Raw genomic sequence first — 21131 nt, 5'->3', positions numbered from 1 at the left:
CTCCCATGTGTCAAAGAAGGACAATTGGTGTTTGTCACTATTAAGCCTCCTCAACTCCAGCTGGACAGTTCCATCCTTCACCAATTCAGCTAGGCGGTCCGTCAGCTGAGTGTCCCTGGTTGATTTGAGGGAAGGATCCAGGAGAACAATGCAGTTGAACAACTTCGTCATCTTGCTTGTACTCAAAAACTTCTGTAGCAACTGCGGCAGGCTACTGCTGTCCCCCAAAACCCGTGACAGGATGCCAAAGATCCACTGCAGGCTTCTTTGAGCATTGGTAGCTCTTCACAATATTTCCCACAGGCTTTCCTGAACAGATGTTGCATCATGATCGCCACCTCCTTGCACATATTGAGGACCCTGGATGCCATGATCAACTGTGCATCCTCGATCCAGTCTTTGGCTGCTGGTTTGTTGGGTGTCTCTGGTCTTCCCTCGGATCTGTTGAGCTTCCTACCCATTGGCAGGTAGGATATCTGACCAAGGGTACCAATTTCTTCCTTCACAGAGCTAAGCGAATTTACATGAGGGTCTTCTGCCTGGTTTTGGCCTGAAGGTTCAGTTTCCCCCATTGAAGCCTGAGCCCCCAGTGGTACTGAGCAGCTTAGGCCTCCCTCGTGGACATCACCAGTTTCAACTCTTCCACCATCTGCTCCATCTCAGCTGGCACCTTTCCATCTCATTTGCCATGACCTGCTGCCTGTGCTGTAGAATCCCACTTCTGACACCAAAATGTAACATGAGATTCAAGGACACATACTGCTCAAAGGTTAAAAAAGGAAGGCTCCTTTAAATCGGCATTAAAGCTACATAAACTCTCAAGGGAATGATTAACTTACTAAAACAAACTATTTACAGAGAATATCCATGGCCGATGCTTTAGATCTCTGGCCTCGGTTCCTCAAATTAGTGACTCACCAGGCTTGGACTGCAGCTCCTGGTTGCAGTCCTGCTCTCCTCTCTCTTCACAAAGCTACTGGTCCCTCCTTCTTGTGTTCCTGGCTCATGCCCTAGCTCCAGCTCTCTTCAGCCCACACTCCAGGCTAAGGCTCCACCCCTTGTTTGCCAAGGATGTCAGCCCCTGTTCTGAGGTGAGCCCCCAAGGCCGACTGAACCCCCTGCCCAGCATCCTCCCAGGCCTCTGTTGGCAGGGACCTGGTGCCCCGCAGGAAATGCTCCGCAGTGGGTGGGGCCCGGCCTCCAGCCCCACTCCGAAGTCAGATGCTGGAAGTCAGAATGCCGTGGGCCCAGTCACCTCCCCTGCAGCACTTGTTTGATTAAGCATCTATGATGTGCCAGGTAATATTTTCCTACATTAACAATGCAGCATAATTGCAAGCTACTGTTGTTGCTTGGTCTGTTGTATTCAGTGGTACACTATTCACCCAATAATATTTGCTTTGATTTTACAACAGATGCATTAAGTTCCAGACAGTCACAAATGAGATACAGCACATAATTTTTGCACAGAAACAAAAGAAATGTATGCATAAAAAATGTTATTAGATATAACATCAATAGTCTGTAGAGGAGTGAGCTGTGGTCATGGTGGAGATAAGCTTTTAAAATTCAAAAATGATTAAATCAAAGCCCTGGCATCTCCACTGCATCACAAATGAGATGAGTCACAGGAAATTAAATGGGACAAAATACCTAAAATGGCCTTTGACACAAGCACAGAAGATGCAACCATGCCTTCCCCCTCCCCCAACCAAGGCCCCTAAACACCCTTTCCAGGTGTAACAGCGGTTTGTGTATACTTCTTTCAATTTAGTATACTGTATTCACTGCTGTACTTTGAGGACACTAAATGCAGGTTGGGTGATGACTTTGTAGAACACCTCTGTTCCATCTGCAAACATAACCTCTAAGCACGAGAAACAACACTTCACCTTTCAATTAGGTACTTTACAGCTTCCCAGAGTCAACACTGAGTTCAACAATTTCAGGCATAATCTCTGCCCTAATTTTGTTTCCTTGTCCTTTAGAGGTTTTGGTTTTACTCTCATTTTTCTTATTTTTGCTTTCAGACAGTGGCTGTACATCATACTGCCATTCACACCTCCTTTAGACACATCTTTTGTTACTTCACTTGTCCTATTACCACTCCCTTTTGCTCTGCACCACTAATTCTCCTGTCATCTAATCTCTTCTAACTTCTACCCTTTCACAGATCTTCTCTTTTGTTCTTTTCCCAACCTCCCACCTTTCACTTGCTTAAAACCTATGACATTTCTAACATTTTCTAGTTCTGATAAAAGGCCATTGATCTGAAACATTGGGCTGAACTTTATGGGATGCCATGTTTCCCGCACCACCCACCCCCACCCACCAGACTAATGTTAGCCAGGAGCCCATGAAAAAGCCAGCTGTTCTGCAGCCATTTTACGCTTGGCGGGGCATTAATTGTCTCAGGATGAGGCTTCTGCTCTCGTCTGCAATTCCCCTCCAAGACACACGGGTTCCCCCTCCACTTCCCTTCTGACCCGACACCAACTCGTCCAGTAAAAGCTGCTGAGCTATCCGCTTGGTCTGGGTCATTCCCTGCCATGGGGCAGAGTGAAGAACTTGGGTGGTCATTGATTGGTTACTTAAGGGTCTCAATAGGTCCAAGGGTGAGCGGGTTGCCCAATGCATCCTCTGACCCCTCGTAAAAACATGTCGGGGATGGGCAGAACAGTGTGGGCAGGCCAAGCGTTGCATGTCATAAACTCCCACTTTCAAACATGCTGGTGGAGGGCTGTAAAACCCAGTCCATTAACTCTATTTCTCGCTCCATACAGGCTGACTGACCTGCTGAGTATTTCCAGCATTTTCAGTCTTTATTACCTAAAAAGTTTACCTTGGGCAAAAGGTATTTGCATCATAAAATGTCAAACCAAGAGTGAGATGTTGTCAATGGTGTGCCATTCCCAATGGCAGAAGTGTGCACCTTTTCCACTGTCTTCCTTTTTCTTGTTTCCCACATGATTACAATTAAAATTTAAAGTGCTGGCGGTGTGCAATCACCTAGTGGGGGAAGCTTTTCAGTGGTGAAATCCGCTGTCAGCTGACAATGTAGCAGCTACAGGTGGGCTATAAAAGAGTCCCCAGGACAAACAGGGAGACTCTGCATCACGGCCGAAACTGGCCTGCCCAACTCCATTGCCATTAACATAAGACTTGAGAGCATAAAGCTGGCATGGGTGTTTTTTCACATTTAACTTTCACTTGTAAATAATTCACATTACATTGATTTCACTTTATTCATGAGTGCATCATTGTGATTTGTTGAGACTAGATTGGTCAGAGAGCTCGAAATTTGAAACATACTTAGCTTCTACCTATCTAGTGAAACAAAACAGAAAGTGTAACTTATACTTGCTATATTGGTTTGGAATCCCCTTGGACCTGTTCCTGCTCCACTGCTGTATTTTGATCAAAATTTTGTTGGAAACCCTGTTTACGTATGCAAGTGGGATGTGCTGCACTTCTACTGAAGTTACAGCAACAGAACAGGAGTAGCTCTGAAGAAGTCTCCACTGTACAGTGCACAAAAACTACCTTCAAACTCAACACAAGGCTTCTTAGTAACCAGTGGTGAAGCAACAAAACTGCAGTGCAACTGAAGTGCATTCTAGTTTGGTGAAATTAATAAAGTTGTAAAAGAAAAAATATATTGAGATGATCCTGTGCTTTTACAAAGTTTTGTCTTCATTTGATTTCCAAAACTGTTAATTCATTCCTCTTTAAACATATTTCATGTCCTTACATTTTGGGCTGATGGTGTTTTCATTGGTGCCAATCGCAGTGCAATGGCTTGGGTGCTGGCCCTTGCATTATGCGTGATTGAGGCCTGAAAGATATTAAACCCTTTGGGTGGAATTTTCCATTAGAGAGACAAAGTGCGGTGGCGGGAGGTTTCAGTAGGGCCTACCTCACTGTCCGGATGGCTGGAACTTGTGCTCAATTCTGCGCTTGGAGCCCCATTAATTAAGCAAAGGCTGGTGGGTGATTCGTGTATCTGCTGTCAGCTGGGGGGTTCAAATGTCCAGGCATCATATTTAAAGACCAGACCAACAGACAATCTCTCTCTCTCCAGCCCACCAGAGATGTCTGGCAACCAGAAGAAGATGTCCAAGAGCCTGAAGAAGGTGGTAGCACCCCGCTTCATGCACCAGGCCCTCCAGGCCTTAATCAGAGGGGTTCAGGCACAAAGGCATGTGCTCTATCCCAGGGATGGCTGCAGGAAGCACAGCAGCCTCACCTCTCTGCCCTGGGAGGCCAGCACGGAGCAGGTCAGTGATGTTGGCAACCTTGCCCAAAATGCCACCCAGTGCAGGAAGAGGATGATCTCATCCTCTGCCAGGGTAAGTCATCCTTCAACTCCCACCAATATCAAACTCTCATCATGGCATCATGCACTCAAATAGCTACTCTCTTCAGGGGTTTCACGTAACGATTAGTGGGGGACACATATCAACACATGTTCTCTCACCAAGACTTTCACATCTCCGCCATCCCATCTATCATGTTGCTCACACTCCATACTCTGGCCCTTCTGTGGAGGGCTCACCACACACAGGTTAGGGTTAGGGTTAGGGTTAGGGTTAGGGTTTAGAAGATTCTACTCGAAAACAGATTAACCACAAATAGAGAAAATCCAAAATTTAAAAAAAACACCCTCTGCTCCATCCCTTCTCAGCACGTGCCTTTCTTTCTTCTCCATACAGTCCAAGCTGGTGCACAAAAGGCATGAGAGATTGCAGACCAGGGAGGGATGGCCGACATCATTGACACACTGAGCTTGAGGAGGCTGCAGCCGAGCTGGCTGGGGAGGACAGGGATCGCTCCTGTGGGGAAGGGGAAGTTGGCCTCTCCCAGCAATTTGGCATGGATCACATCTCCATCATTTCACTTAATCCTGACATTCACAGTGAGTCACATACAGTCTTATCTAGCTCATGTCATTAACTGAAACTCTATTTTCTATTTTCTAGGCACCAGCAGACTGAGGCCCCCCAAGCCAGTTCAGCATCATGCATGCCCACAGACGATGTCTGAAGAGGAAGCTCTGGAAGAACCATCACGGCATTCACACATACCCTCCACTAGCTCAGTGCCACACACATCAGTGGGGCACAGCTGTATATTAGGCTCGGGCTCACTTCCTGGGGAACACCTCACTGACATGTCCCCACAACAGTTGGAAGCAGGGATATCCCAGGCCTCCTGCACTCAGAGAGCTTCTGGAGACCAGCCTCCCACTCAGTCCGAGTCAGATAATGAGCCTCTGGAAGCAGCCACCAAATTAGCGCTGGAGATGCAACGACAGGCAGCAGAACATCAGGCAGAGATTCGACAGTCACTCAGCAGCCCAGAGTGAATGATGGAGGAGTCCGTCCGCGTTCTGTCTGATGTTGTGGCTCCAACGTGCAAGTGCCTCAGGGTTACCATGGGAAGGCTGCCGACCACCTTGGAGACCTTGGTCCAGCAGGTCTTGCCAGATTTGTGCTCAAACCTGCACTCCATGCCCACACACCCTTGGGGGCACCATCAAGATGTATGTGACATGGGGATGAGGCACCTTGACCTCCCTCCAGAGCACCATCTCCTGCAGCAGTCAGGGTGGGGCCCTCAGGCACCCACTGGGAGGAGCATCAGCTGGACACCTTGGGGGCCTCTTCTCAGGACACTCCAAGGATGTGCCGCTGCTCACAGCCTCCTCTGCCTGTGACTCCATCCACTCCAACTTCTCAGGCTGAAGAAGAGCTTCTGCCTCTGAGCAGGTGACCCTTATTAGGCTGGGGCCCTCCAGGCCACAGACTACCAGAGGACATCCACCAAGGTCATCACAGACATCAGGACATAACAGTCAGCAGGCTGCCTCTACCTCTGCTGCAGACGTCGAGGCTGCACCCAGGCTTGGCGGTAGAGTTAGGAAAGGTAAGAAAAATCACTTTCACTTTTAGGTCAAGGGTGTGTTAAAAATGCAAATAAATTACCCTTTTGTTAATACAAAGAACAAAGAACAAAGAAAAGTACAGCACAGGAACAGGCCCTTTGGCCCTCCAAGCCTGCGCCATTCATATTGCCCGTCACCTAAAACATTTTGCACTTCCGGGGTCCGTATCCCTCTACACCCATCCTATTCATGTATTTGTCAAGCTGCCTCTTAAACACCAGTATCGTACCTGCTTCCACCACCTCCTCTAGCAGCGAATTCCAGACACTCACTACCCTCTGTGTAAAAAACTTGCCCCGCACATCACCTTTATAGTTTTCTCCTCTCACCTTAAATCTATGTCCCCTAGTAATTGATTCTTCCACCCAGGGAAAAAGCTTCTGACTATCTACTCTCTTCATGCCACTCGTAATTTTGTAAACTTCTATCAAGTCGCCCCTCAATCTCCGTCGCTCTAGTGAGAACAATCCGAGTTTCTCCAACCTCTCCTCTTAGCTAATAACCTCCAGACCAGGCAGCATCCTGCTAAACCTCCTCTGCACCCTCTCCAATGCCTCCATATCCTTCTGGTAATGTGGTGACCAGAATTGCATGCAATATTCCAAGTGTGGCCTAACCAAGGTTCTATGCAGCTGCAGCATGACTTCCCAGCTTTTATACTCAATTCCCCTACTGATGAAGGCAAGCATGCCATATGCCTTCCTGACTACCTTATCCACCTGCATTGCCACTTTCAGTAACCTGTGGACCTGTACGCCCAGATCGCTCTGCCAGTCATTGCACTTAAGGGTTCTGCAATTTACTGTATAAGTCCTGCCTGTATTAGAACTTCTAAAATGCATTACCTCGTAGTTGTCCGGATTAAACTCCATCTGCCATTTCTCCACCCAAGTCTCCAACCGATCTATATCCCATTGTATCCTTTGACAATCCTCTTCACTATCTGCAACTTCTCCAATCTTAGTGTCGTCTGCAAACTTACTAGTTACATTTTCCTCCAAATCCTTTATGCATACCACAAACAGCAAAGGGCCCAGATCCCTGTGGAACTCCACTAGTCACAGCTCTCCATTCAGAAAAGCACCCTTCCACTGCTACCCTCTGTCTTATGACCAAGCCAATTCTGTGTCCATCCTGCCAGGTCACCTCTGATCCCGTGCGACTTTACCTTCTGTACCAGTCTGCCATGAGGGACCTTGTCAAAGGCCTTACTGAAATCCATGTATATAACATCCACTGCCCTTCCATCGTCGATCACCTTTGTCACTTCCTCGAAAAACTCGATCAAGTTAGTGAGACACGACCTCCCCTTCACAAAACCATGCTGCTTCTCACTAATACGTCCACTTGCTTCCAAACAGTAGTAAATCCTGTCATGAAGAATCTTCTCCAATAATTTCCCCACCACTGACGTAAGGCTCACCGGCCTGTAATTTGCTGAATTATCCCTGCTACCCTTTTTAAACAATGGAACAACATTGGCCATTCTCCAGCCCTCTGGGACCTCACCTATAGCCAGTAAGGATACAAAGATTTCTGTCAAGGCCCCAGCAATCTCCTTCCTTGCCTTCCTCAGTACTCTGGGATAGATCACATCTGGCCCTGGGGACTTAACCACCTTAATATTCTTCAAGACGCCTAACACCTCCTCTTTTTTGATCTCAACATGATCCAGGCTATCTACACACTCTTCCCTAGACAAATTGACTGCTAAGTCTTTCTCTTTGGTGAATACTGATGAGAAGTACTCATTTAGTATCTCTCCCATTTCTTCTGGCTCCACACACAGATTCCTCTGTCCCTGAGTGGGCCTACCCTTTCCCTGGTTACCCTCTTGCTTTTTACATATGTATAAAAGGCCTTGGGATTTTCCTTAGTCCTGGTTGCCAGTGACTTTTCATGACCCCTTTTAGTCCTCCTGACTCCTTGCTTAAGTTTCTTCCTACTTTCTTTGTATTCTCCATGGGCTTCATCTGTTCCCAGCCTTCTAGCCCTTACGAATGCTTCCCTTTTCTTTTTGACTAATCTCACAATATCCTTTGTTATCCAAGGTTCCTGAAACTTGCCATGCTCATCCTTCATCCTAGCAGGAACATGCCGGTCCTGAATTCTTATCAACTGACGTTTGAAAGCCCCCCACATGTCAGTTGTTGATTTGCCCATTTGCTGGTTATGTGTATGTTTCTGTCAACTGAAGGCATTGTGATTTTGTACTTCGGAATCTTCTTATTTTGAGATTTAGCCTTGTTCCCACTCAGTGAGAATGTCCCACTGTGAGATTCACATTCCTGTGATGTCAACCTCAGTTGAACCGGTCTTCACACCCTTGTGTGATGTCAGGGAGATGTGTTTAAATCTTTACTTGATGTCTGTGATGTAAGCATTTCTAACTGTTCTTCCTCAAGGAACACACTGAGTGAGGGCAGCTCATCAACATCGATATTCTAGCAGCATTTGTGTCTCGTCAGTGGTAATGACAGAAGAAAAGACATGCACAGGAGGAGGAAATCCCTAGGAATGTCCACATCTCAGTCACAGGAGTGTTTGCATCATTAGATAGTGGCGAAGGCTTCATTTCTTCTCTCACATCACTCTTGTTCCTCAGTGGACTCTCAGTTCCCAGGCTGAGCTCACTCACAGGCCCCATGGACCAAAGCAAAGATCATGGCCTGGCATTTCATGAGGCCAGAATGTGCAAGTGTGAATGCAGGACTCGTCCACGTTGTAAGTGGTGGGCATCCCCTGAGTTGAAAGAAAATGGCATTGAGGGCTAGGAGCAATTAACATATCTTGGACACATCTCCCACATCTTCCTTCCTCCATGGCATGAGGAATGATGCTGAGGGCAATGCAGTGGTCTCATCAGCCAGCAATTCAAATTCCCAAATTCTACTTTCTTATGTGTCACTCTTGAGATGCAGCGACTGTGATGTGAAGCCACTTACTTCTGAGTAGCCCTTTAATATTGTTGATGAAGCTGTTGGCTTTCAGTGGCTTTTATCGCCAGGATTTCTTCCTCCTTTCTTTCTAAGCAGACTCCTGCTCACTCCTGAGGCAACAAGAGGTTAACGGGCGACCCCAGAAAGGCCTCCCTTATGTTCACCCTCCCCCCGACTGCTATTTCACAGCCTTCCCTCCCCATTGCCTGCCTCGCGTTCAACCCCACCCTCACCTCACAGCCCACCTCCAGTTGAAATGCTAGTTTCTGAAAGTGGAGGCCTGCATGGAGTACCGCACCATTGTGCTGTGGTGGTCCTCGAAGCAATGTAGGCAAAGAGCAAACCCAGCGCAGTGTGCAGGAGGGGAAAATTCCACCCTTGGGCTGCAGGGTGTGCAATGATATTGTTCCAAAAGGGGAATGTAGCACTTAGACTGTCGACACTTACCATGCGTTAAGCTTATCAGCATGAATGTTAACGCAAATTCAGAGATTTCCCTATTTTGCACATGGAACATAGATGTTCAGCATTTTATAGATGAGATAGAGTATGGGAAACTGTTCCCATTTGTAACTCTTCTAGCTTTAACAGAAACGGTTTGTTAGTGCTTGTTGTACCTTGTTGTAGCTCTCTCAGTGATTCTTTGATATTTGCCTGTGTATATGCTCAGCTGCTTTGTTGGTTTATAAGAAGCAAGTTTGCAGACAGCTTTTTAAAGTTGGATTCCATCTGCCTCTGTGCTATATTACTTATTTTGACTTTCCCTTTAAAGGTGACCAGCAGCTCTCTGAGAGCTCTTTCAGCAGATATTCCACTCCAACCCTTCCCGTAGACCTAGCGCATCATGTGTTATGTACCTGGCTGTGTAAAACTGCCCTTTAAATAAGCTGACCACACATTATATTATCAACTCATTCACCATGGCTCAGTTGGTAGCATTCTTGCCTCTGAGTCAGAAGACTGTAATTCAAGTTCCAATCCAGAGATTTGAGCATAAAATCTAGGCATACTCTGGGACTCCAGTATGGAGGGAGTGCTGCACTGTTGGAAGTGGCACCTTTCAGATAAAATGTTAAACAAAGGTAACGTCTTCTCCTCACGTAAACCAAAAAGATCCCCGGTACTATTTTGAAGTAAAATGGCAGAGTTCTCCCCAGATCCCTGGCTAACATTTAACTTTCGGCTAACAAAACTAAAACACGTTATCTATTCATTGTTTTGCTGCTGTTTGTGGGAGCTTACTGTATACAAATTGGCTTCCATGTTTCCTACATTACAGCAGCGACTACGCCTAAAAAGTTCCTTGGCTGCAAAGCATGTCTTCAGCTCATTTGAGATGCTTTATAAATGTGCATCTTTCTTTCCTTTTCGTTACCTTGCCAATCAATGCAGTGATCAAGGAGGAGCACCCACACCCCACTGCAACAGAATTATATTAGCAGCCTTGACCATAAGACCATAAGACGTAGGAGCAGAAATAGGCTATTTGGCCCATTGAGTCTGCTCCACCATTCAGTAGCTGATCTGATAATCCTCAACTGCACTTTCCTGCATTTTCCCCATAACCTGATTCTCTTACTGATTAAGAATCTGTCTATCTCAGCCTTGAATATAACTAGTTACCCAGTCTCTACAGTTCTCTGTAATAAAGAATTTCACAGATTCACTACCCTCTGAGAGAAGAAATTCCATCTCATCCCCATCTTAAATGGGCGACCCCTTACTCTGAGATTATGCCCTCTGGTCCTAGACTCACCCGCAAGGTGAAACAACCTCTCAGCATCTACCCTGTTAAGCCCCCAAAGAATCTTATATGTTTCAATAATGTCACCTCTCATTCTTCTAAACTCCAATGAGTACAGGCCCAACCTACTCAACTTCTCCTCATAAGAAAATCTCTCCATACCCGGGTTCAACCTAATGAACCTTCTCTGCACTGCCTCCAATGCCAGTATATCTTTCCTTAGATAAGGGGACCAAAACTGTTCACAGTATTCTAGGTGTAGTCTTAACTAGTATCTTGTGTAGTTTTAGCAAGATTTCCTTATTTTTATACTCCATTCGCTTTGAAATAAAGGCCAATATTCTATTTGCCTTCCCTATTACCTGTTGAACTTGTTCGTTAGCTTTTTGGGATTCATGCACGAGGACCCCCAAATCCCTCTGTGTTGTAGCCTTCTGCAGTCTTTCTCCATGTAAATAATATTCAGCTCCTCTATTCATTTTGCATGTTCAAAATGAATGTTTAGACAAGTGAGAATTCAATATTCTGGAGAGCTGGAATACTCTAACCATGAAAAACATTCGGCATTGTTCAATCTAGGGAGTTGGGCCAATGAATTAATATCATTCAATTTTGTTTCCCATTGCAAATGGTGACAATTAAGCAAATTTTAATTTAAATTATGCATTGCTAAGAATACTTTGTTGAAAAGTATCCTATAGCAATATTTTTAAAGATATAATTGAATAAGAGCAGTTCACTAATGCATTAATATCAATAACAAGAACTGAAGGAGGTTTTATGAAAAGCATAGTTGGAATAAATAACCATCCTGTGACACTTGACATATTAATTGTAAATTTGCTAAATTTAAACTTCATACACTTAGTGCATTTGTGGAACTAATGAAAGTCACTGCACTAAACAAGTAACTAATTAGGTGAGGCACTTTGAGATGCCTATTTTTCCATTTTCTGTTTGAGACTTGTTTGTCAATCTCTGATTTGTAAAATAGCATATTGAAGGCTACAGGCTACCTCCTGTTATGTAAGCAATGTGTAGCACATTTGCACATTTCATTTTGTGTCTAGAAATATTTCCCTAATAGGAGCTCAAAGTGGAGAACAGTTTTAGTAGCAATGGGCATGAAGACAGGGATTAAAAACTTTGATAATTAAGGCCTATATTGTTGCTGGAACTCTCTAGTTAAAGGGCCAGATGGTTAAAACTGTGGGAGATTAGAGTAAGTCTAAAAGGTGGAGGAAAGAAGAAAGTAGGCCTTTTTAATGATAGGCTGAAATGATCCAATGAGCAGAGATGTGAGGATTGGTGTGATGCTGTGGGCCAATGGTCAAAACTCAGAGCCTAGAGGTAAGTCACAGATTGGAATATGGGTTTATATTGATCTGGGGCTGGCGGGGTTGTGTGAGGTAGGGGGTGGTGGTGATTGGGGTGGTGAGGGTTATGCTGTTGAGATTAGACAGTTTACGCTCATGTAGGAACCAAAACTTATAACCTCCACCATGTAGAAGGACAAGGACAGCAGGTGCATGACAATAATGCACCATTGCCTCCACATTCCCTTCAAAGTCACACACAATGCTGACTTGGGCATACATCATTGTTTCTTCATGATTGTCTGGTCAAAATCCTACAATTCCCAACCTGACATCTTCAAGTGCCTTCAACACAAGGAGTGCAAAGTTTCAAAGAAGACCATCTTCTCAAAAACAACTAGGGATTGGCAATACATGATGGCCTTACCAGTGATGTCCATATCCCCAGAACGAATGAAGAACATTTTTGTAAACTGTTTGGGAAATTCTACCCATTTAGACTTGTTCATTTTGTAGGCAAGACTATTATTTTTCCTGCATCAAGTTTTGGCAAATGATCTTTCTTAAGGCATGTTTGATGTAGTGAGCCAGGAGTCCTTTATGATTCCATACACCTTACATGCAGTGCAATTAGCAAAATCCAATTGTATTTATCTGTTGAAGTTTCCAAGTTTCCAAGCAACCGTCCCTCTATCTTTTGACTTCTTCCACTCCCATGATGCGAAAGTATCACTTGTAATGGCTTCTCTTCCCACCCCTGCTCTGCTATCCTTGATGTTCCCCCAAAGACTTATCCTTGTCCCCTCTTATTTATCATCTACAGGCTACTCCTTGGTGACATCACCTGATAGTACAAATCAGTTACCATAGGTATGTTGACAACAACCAGTTCTACATCACCACCACTTCTTTTAACTCCTCCACTGTCTTTAAATTGTCAGACAGCTTGTCTGGTGCCCAGTACTGGATGAGCATAAACTTTCTCAAAGTAAATATTCAGAAGCCATTGCCTTTGGTCTCCTCCACAAACTATGTTCTTTAGCCATGGAGTCATATTTGACACCAAGATAAGCTTCCAGCCACATATTAGTGCCATCACTGAGACCACCTATTTCTACCTCTGTAAAATCATCCAGCTCTCCCTCTGCCTCAACTCATCTGCTCCAAAGGCCCTTGTCTATGCTTTTGTTACCTTTAGATTTGACTATTCCAACAATTCCTGGCCGTCTTCCTGTATTCTTTCCTCCAACCTGGACTCTCGTGCATCCCAATTTTAATCATTCCACTATTGGTGGCTGTGCCTTCAACTGCCAAGGCTTTAATCCCTTCCATGAACATCTCCACCTTTCTACCCCTATACTTCTTTAAGTCACTCCTTAAAACCTATTTCTTTGACCAAGCTTTTGGTCCTATTTCTTAATATCTCCTTTTATGGCTCAGCATTAAATTTTATTTGATAACATTCCTGCGAAGGCAATATATAGATACAAATTGTCGATGCTGTTGTTACATCACAGAAGGGAAAAAAATAATTAATGGACAACTGAGATAGTTAACAAGCCATTTGACCCGAATATTAGACTGCCCACGCCATAAAACAATTGGTGTGGGTTGTTCAACACAACTGTTAAAAGATGGGAAGGAAGGGGGGTTAAGTCCTTTGGGAGGTGCCCTGTGCACATTGAGGGCAAATCCCTTTGTGCCTCCCCACCTGGCCTCCAAATCCTGTCACCCCACCCCCTTAATCCCTGCCAGGCTGCCTGATCCCTCCCGCCCTGAAAACCCACAATTTACCTTAATCCAGAATCCATTGCTCTTCTTCTGGGGACCTGCCTGCAGTCCCAGCAGCATCCACTACTGGGTTCTGGCACTGCTGGTACTCCTAAAGCTGCCGGCAGATTGGTCGGCAGCTCTCAAGGGCAGGAGTTCCTCCCACTGAGGTGCATGACTCCTGCTCTCTGCTCATATTTTTAAGTTGGCTGGTCTGAAACTGACTCTCTCAATGGCATTGGCGGGGAGCGGGGCGGGGGGGGGGTTGGGGGGGGGGTATGGCGGCAGCGGGGGGAGAGGACAATATATTTTTTTTTAAGTCACTTTGTAATCACTTAATTTATCATCTTTTGAAGGAATATTCTTCTCATTTGGCTCTCAGGCTTATTTCTCTTATTGTCAGGGTGGGTGAAAAGAGGGCGCAGAGGCAGCCAGCAGCATTTAGAAGATCAGGCAAAAAGAGGGCCCAGAGGCAGCCACCAGACTCAGGAGAGCTATCCAATCCAGTCCAGACTGCGGCTCCAGAGCAGAGTGGCCGCGCTCTGAGAGAAATCAAAGTATGACATCACAGGAAAACAGATAAATGATTTGTTGGTGAATATGTTGCTCATTTATCTTCAAAGCGCATATAATTTACTAGTAATTGTAAGGTTTTCATTATTGTAGTAAAGTTTACTAGCAGTAGTAACGTTTATTGGGAGTATCAGTGTTTATTAATCATGAACTAATTATGAAAACCAAAGTAATTAACACATAATAAAGATGGCAGGGCAGGTGATATGTTGCAACTGCAGCATGTGGGAACACCTGGACAGCAGTGTGATTCATGGGCAAACATGTCTGTAGTAAGTGTCTGTAGTTTTAGGAGCTTTGGCTCAGAGTCATTGAGCTGGAGGCTGAGCTGCAGACACTTCAACACATCAGGGAGGAGAAAAATTACCTGGACCCTTTGTGCCAGGAGGCATTCACATTCCTTAGGATAAGATCTCCTGATTTGGTCAGTGGTCAGGCACAGGGGTTGTGACTGCAAGTGAGGCAAGTATGGGGACCCAGAAGGTAGAAGTGGAGGAAACATTGCAATTGCCCAACAAGTTCGAGTTGGTTGCAGCCCATATGGATGAAAGTTGAGGTTACAGGAAGGATGAGCAAACTGACCATAGCACCATGGTGCAGGAAGTGGGGGGAGTAAACAGGAATGTAGTGGTAGTAGAGGACAGCATACTCAGAGGGATAGACACAGTTGTCTTCAGTTGAGAGCGGGAGTTTAGAAGGCCTGCTGGGCTGGAGAGGAATTTTCAGTGGGAGGGGGAAGATCCAGTGGTCGTGATCCACGTAGGCACCACTGATACAGGTAGGACTAGGGAAAAGGGACAGAGCATACAAACTTAAGAGTGAGCCAGCAGATTGGCCAGAGATTACAAAAATGATAAAAAAAGATAAGAGTTAAAGCCTCTGTACCTAAATGCACATAGTGTTAATCACAAAACAGATGAATTGACAGTTCAAGTTGAAGTAAATATGTATAATCTGATAGCCATTACAGAGACATGGCTGCAAGATGACAAAGGGCAGAATTTTCTGTGCCCTTTGGCATCAAGGGTCATGGTGGGCGTAAGGGGACAATATGGCAAATAGGCCAAAAATCGGTTTCCATCCTCAAACCAGTTTGCAATCGTCTGCTCCGCCCACGAATGACAGGCCGTGTTTCCCGCTGCCGCGTGATGGGAACTTCATTTTAATACATCTGCATAACATTATAAGCCCTGCTCGCAGGAATCATTCCTCCACACTGGATCAACCAGGCATATCATATTTGTTTCAAAACAGCACTTACAAGGCATGCACCTGGCAAGCTGTAGTTCAAGGGGAACTCGGAGGTGGGTACACAGTAATGTTGCACAGCACTCATGAGGGTTGCCTGATGGTCCTCAAGGTTGAGGCGCCATGCATTCAAGCAAGATCACAGACAAGTCACTTTTCCCTTCTGGCTGACAATGTGGTGCTGGGGCAAGGGCTGCCCTGCAGTTGGAGCACATAGAGGGCAAGGGCTGTACTGGTGTTGACGATGGTGCACAAGCACATGTGGAGGGTTTGGGAGAGAAGCAGCCACACATTAAGGAAACCCTGTATAAAGTGACCAATTCTGCACCTGCGACAGTTCAGGTGCAGCCACATTGACATGCATAGAATTGGGCCTCTAGCTTATCTGCCCAGTTAAGCAATGCAAAGGCATGAAAATGCCACCAAATGCTCCAGGGCATTTCACCCCTCGGGTACAGACTGCAAACTAATGAACGTTTTAATGGACTGCATAACAAGTCTCCTTGTGAAAGCTGACCATGGAGCAGTCACTGTTGGAGTGCTCACAGCCCCTTTCAATGTCATCATTCAGGTATGGACCAGCCTTCCCCGTGGTTCAAGCTAACAGTGCAGCCTTGCAGTGCAGGTTAGAATGCCTGTGCCTGAACTGAGAGCACAGCATGTAGTCCAATGGGCAAAGCTGCTGCCAATCGGTCAGGTGGAGTGGGCCGGAGGTGGTTAGGGTTTCAGACAGCCATGCAGCACACTAAACTCTGGCTATCCAAGTGGTGGCCAGCATTCTGTGGAGTGCGTTATGGGGCCTTCAGATTTAACCAACAGAGGTCTTAGAACACCCAAGCTAGCACACGTATCTCTCTCTTTCATCCTGCAGGATGAGTACATCAAGAGCAGTTTAGACCAGTCTCCCCCTCTAGGGAATGTATGCCTCATGGTGTACAGAGATCAGAGATGGAGGAGAAGAGAGCAACAGAAACGGTGGCAGTGCAGAGGGAGGTGCAGCAGCCTCTGGAAGAAGGGGCGGCTGGGGCTCCCACGCATGCCACTGAAGATCCGCTGAGTCGTCTCTGGTCGGTGCCTCACTAGACCCAAGGTCTATAAATGGCACTTGTCATTCCAGCAGAAAACTGAGAACAAGTGTCATCAAAGACTGCACATGTCCAGGGAACTGGCTGGTCGCATCTGCCACCTGCTGCAGGATTTGGCACCACAGGGACATGGAGGGCATCCACTGCCAGTGGCCGTAAAAGTGACCAAAGCACTCAATTCTTACAACAATAGCTCCTTTCAGGGCTCCACAGGTGACCTCTGTGGGATATCATAAGCCTCCACCCACTAATGCATCCAGGAGGTCACGGACACCATCTTTGCGAAGGCTCAAAATTTTGTGCATTTTTGTCCAGGATCAGGAAAGCCAGGAAGCAAGAGCATCGGGATTTGCCCAAATCTCTTGTTTCCCACAGGTGCAGGGTGCGATCGACTGCACTCACATGGTGCTCAGATCTCCGTGGCAACAAGGAGTCAATTGAGTCAACTGCATGGGCTTCCACTCACTGACTGTTCAGCTGGTGTGCAATCACCATAGGTCTGCACACTGTTCCCAGGGAGTGACCACAACTCCTACATTCTCAGTCGGTCTCAGATTCCGGATGTCTTCCAGAGTTCACAAAGGTTGCAGGGATGGCTCCTCGGGGACAAGGACTACCCGCAGAAAATGTGCCTGATGATACCCGTTTGGTGGGCTTTGAGTGCAGCAGAGAGAAGGTACAATGAGGCTCATACTACAACTCGCACCTTGGTGGAGCAAACCATCAGAACATTGAAAATGAGGTTCCGGTGCCTGGACCAGTGTGGTGGAGTCCTGCAATATAGTCCACAGAGGGTGTCACACATCTTGGTTGCCTGCTGCACCCTTCACAACTTGGTGCTGCAGTGGGGAGAGAAGCTGGCTGAGGAGGAGATGCAGGATCTCCGTGTCTCCTCTGGTGAAGAGGACATCAACAAGATGAGAGTAAGGAGGTCCTCGAAGGTGAGGGTGATGGTGATGAGGCCATCACACTGGCCAGATGAGGTAGTTGTGCTTGGGAGGCCCTCTTAGCCACTAGATTCATGGAGGATGATGACAACATGCAGTGATCATCATAGATACTCGCATTGCATCTGTGAACGTTTGACTCCTGTCTGGCGGATGACAGTGTATATACCCTCTGTGATAAAGCTCCTGTCATGGAGACGCAATGGATGCCCATAGTCCCTACTTTCCAGGAGGATGATGACAACGTGCAGTGGGGACACTCCATAGATCCTTACATTGCTTATGTGAATGTCTGATTCCTGTCTGGCTGATGGAACCTCGCTTGCATCTGTGAACAGTGTCATACCATGGAGATGCAACAGGGAAATTTTAACTTCTCCTGATACTATGGAATCCTTCATAAGTGGAATCCTTTAGGACAACACTATCCCCAGATGCAGATGCTGACGAGATGAGGGGGGCACCTACACTTCAAAGGTGCTGGGAACACAAAGAGAGAATGACGGAACTCTGTGCTGCCGGCCCAGGACATTCTGGCAGTAATGATAAGCCCCATCGAGGTGCTGGCATGACTGATGTGACCACTGACAGTGAAAGCAAACCTTCAGTGTGCTGGGAAGGTTGCACAAAGCACAACAAAGAGGCCCTAGTCTGAGACAGCTGCCTTTATCTCGTGCAAGGACCAAGTTTCAGATCTGGATGACACGAACACTGCTCAGCACAACAAGGATCGAAAGGCAAGGAGACATTCTTGGGAGTTTAATCACAAAGTGAACATTATGTGCAAGTGATTAACACCAGTGCCCAGGCTGTGCAACTACATTTTCTGAACCTTCCTAACCCTGCTGCTATGTCTTGGTGCTCCTCTGACATCCACAGTGGAGATGGAGGCAGCCTGCTGACTGCTACATCCTGTCTGTGATGACCTTAACTGGCATCCTCTGGAGGGCTGAGACCTGGAGGGCTCCGGCCTGCTTTCAGGGTCCTGCTGTGTGGTAGTGACATCCTCCTTGGTCTGTGGAGCTAGATTTGCTTGTGTCATAGGAAGAGGGGATTCAGACTCCAGAGTCGCCTGCATTGGATGGCCCCCGAAGTGTGCACATGCTGATCCCCTTCCTATGTGTGCCTGTGGACCCGTGGCTAATTCCTTGAGGAGAAGGGGAAGCTGGAGAGAGATCAAGCTGGCCCACACCCCTCTTGCATTGGCATTGTTGGAGATGATCTATGGCATCAGCAATGGGGTTCAGCCCGCGCAGCAGTGCAGGACCAATGTCCTGGACCAAGGTCTCCATGGCGGCCGCCATCCTACCAGTGTTGACCTTGGTGCGTTGGCATGCCGGCACTATCACCTCAACTTGAAGGCAGACAAACTCGTCCATTGTGCCTTGCAATCTGAGGAGTGTAATGGACATTCCTTCCTGATGTTCCCGAGTTTGCCTTTGCAGCTGCAGCAACTGAGGTATGACTGAGTCCAGAGGTTCGTCTTCTGTGTCAGGTTCAACAGATTTCTGGCCTCCAGCAGTCCTACAAGTGCTGGAAACCTGGGAAATCCCTGCCGCCTGCTGTGGATCAGGTAGTGTGATGTGCTCACCAGATTGTGACCCCGAAGCTACTCTAAAGCTAGGTCCCACCGAGTTGTGTATCTCCAAGCTGTTGCAGGGTGTGGGTGCCCACTGTATTCAATGAGGGTTTTAGCCAATTCCTCTTCTGAGGTGTCTTCAGGTCTTGAGTCAAGGATCTGGGCCATGGAATCCCTCAGCTATTTCCCAGATATGTGAAAGCAAGGAGAGATAATTGGTGCATGGCAGTGGCCTGATGGGTGTTGCACTGCAGGATCCTCGTTTGGTTGAGCACTGTCAACCTCACCATCAGCACAGGAATGTTCCAGATCTTCACTGGCCAGCTGGATGATGACTCTATTTTCAGAGTCCGTGAGAACAGTGTTTTCATGCATTCCTCCACCAGTCTGCGACCTTTCCTTTTTGTTATGTGGCAAGGGTGTAAACAGGACACCTGCCAGGTATGTGTGTGTGGTAAGAGGTGCCATGGATGGGATGAGGTCCAATGACAGTGAATGGTGGTGTTCCTTGAACTGGCAGTGAGTGGGATCTCTATGGAGTATTTGTTAAATTATTCACCCATGGAATGCAAGCATTTATTGCCCTTGTTCAAAGGGCATTTAAGATGCAACCAAATTGTTTGGGCCTGGAGCCACACGTAGGCCAGCAGATTTCCTTCCCTAAAGGGCATTAGTGAACCAGATGGATTTTTATGACAATCAGCAATGGCTGTGGTCTTCATCAGACTTTTAATTCCAATTTTTAATTGGATTCAAACTTCACCATCTGCCATGGTGGAATTTGAACCCAGGTCCCCAGAGGATTGCCCTGGGTCTCTGGAATACTAGAGCAGTGATAAGACCACTACTCCACCACCTCCCACAATGTATGATGGATTCGTGAGTGTGTGAGTTGAGAGTGATGAGAAGAGTGACTTACCCTGGTGGAACGGAGGAGATCATTCATCCTCTTTCAATACTGAGTGGCTGTCCTCTTTAGCAAGGCGGTGGCCCTGACCACCGCTGCCACCATTTCGCATACTAGATTTTTCACCTTACTTGCTGGTCTTCGCCCAGAGCAGGAGTAGAGGACATCGCGGCGAGCCTCCACAGCACGCAGTACATGATCGAGGGAGGAGCATGTAAATTTGGGGGCAGCACATTACCTCCCTTTGGCAGCCATCAATTCCCAGCAGCTTCCTATCCCTTGAAGAGTTCTAGCTCTTTGCAGGGGCAGCCTTTAAATATGGCACCTGGTTTACCGAAGGCCTGAGGTGATGGCAGAGCAGGCGAATGAGAGGCCACCCAACCCGCCAGTTACCCTGCGTGTTTCCCAGGTATGCATGATTAATAAGGCGTGATTGGGGAAATATGTTGTGAAAATCTGCCATTGCGGCCGGCGGATAAAACATCCTTTTTCCCGCTACTGCACTTATTGCATATCTGAGATGATTCCCCCCAAAGGCTGAAGGGAGAAGGCAGAAGCTATTCCAGTCAACAGCAATGATAGTGTAGAGAATGAAAAGGATGTAAAAAATCAGTAAGCTTTTATTGCCTCAAGACAGGGCATACAAAAGCCAATTGTCAGGAGCTGAACAGTAGATTGGTGGCCCTAATAGGAACACTTAAGAGTATTTAGAAAAGGTTGTACCAGAAATGGAGATGGATGTTAAAACCAAAGCAACGGTACATGTGAAATGTGTTCCCTCAGAACCTACTTGAAAGAGGGATATGGCAAAGGGTCGTCAAGGTGATTCTTCCTTGAATACTCTTAAAGAAAGTCAGGTTGCTGACAGTTGTAGAGATTTTGTCTTGCAGGGAGAAGTGTTCCCTTACTCCTTCAACAGAATAAGTAAACAAATTAATAATTTGAGAGATACTAAGACAGATCAGATTTGTGTTCCAGATAATTTGATAAAAGAGAAAGCAATAATAGGGGACCTTTATGGAACTTATGAAACTGTTCCCTTGTGTAAGGTTAATTTACAAAATGACTTAGTAAACAGA

This window comes from Carcharodon carcharias, chromosome 4, assembly GCF_017639515.1.
Source record: "Carcharodon carcharias isolate sCarCar2 chromosome 4, sCarCar2.pri, whole genome shotgun sequence".
In the NCBI taxonomy this organism is placed as follows: Eukaryota; Metazoa; Chordata; class Chondrichthyes; order Lamniformes; family Lamnidae; genus Carcharodon; species Carcharodon carcharias.
Note: the sequence above shows the minus strand (reverse complement) of the source record.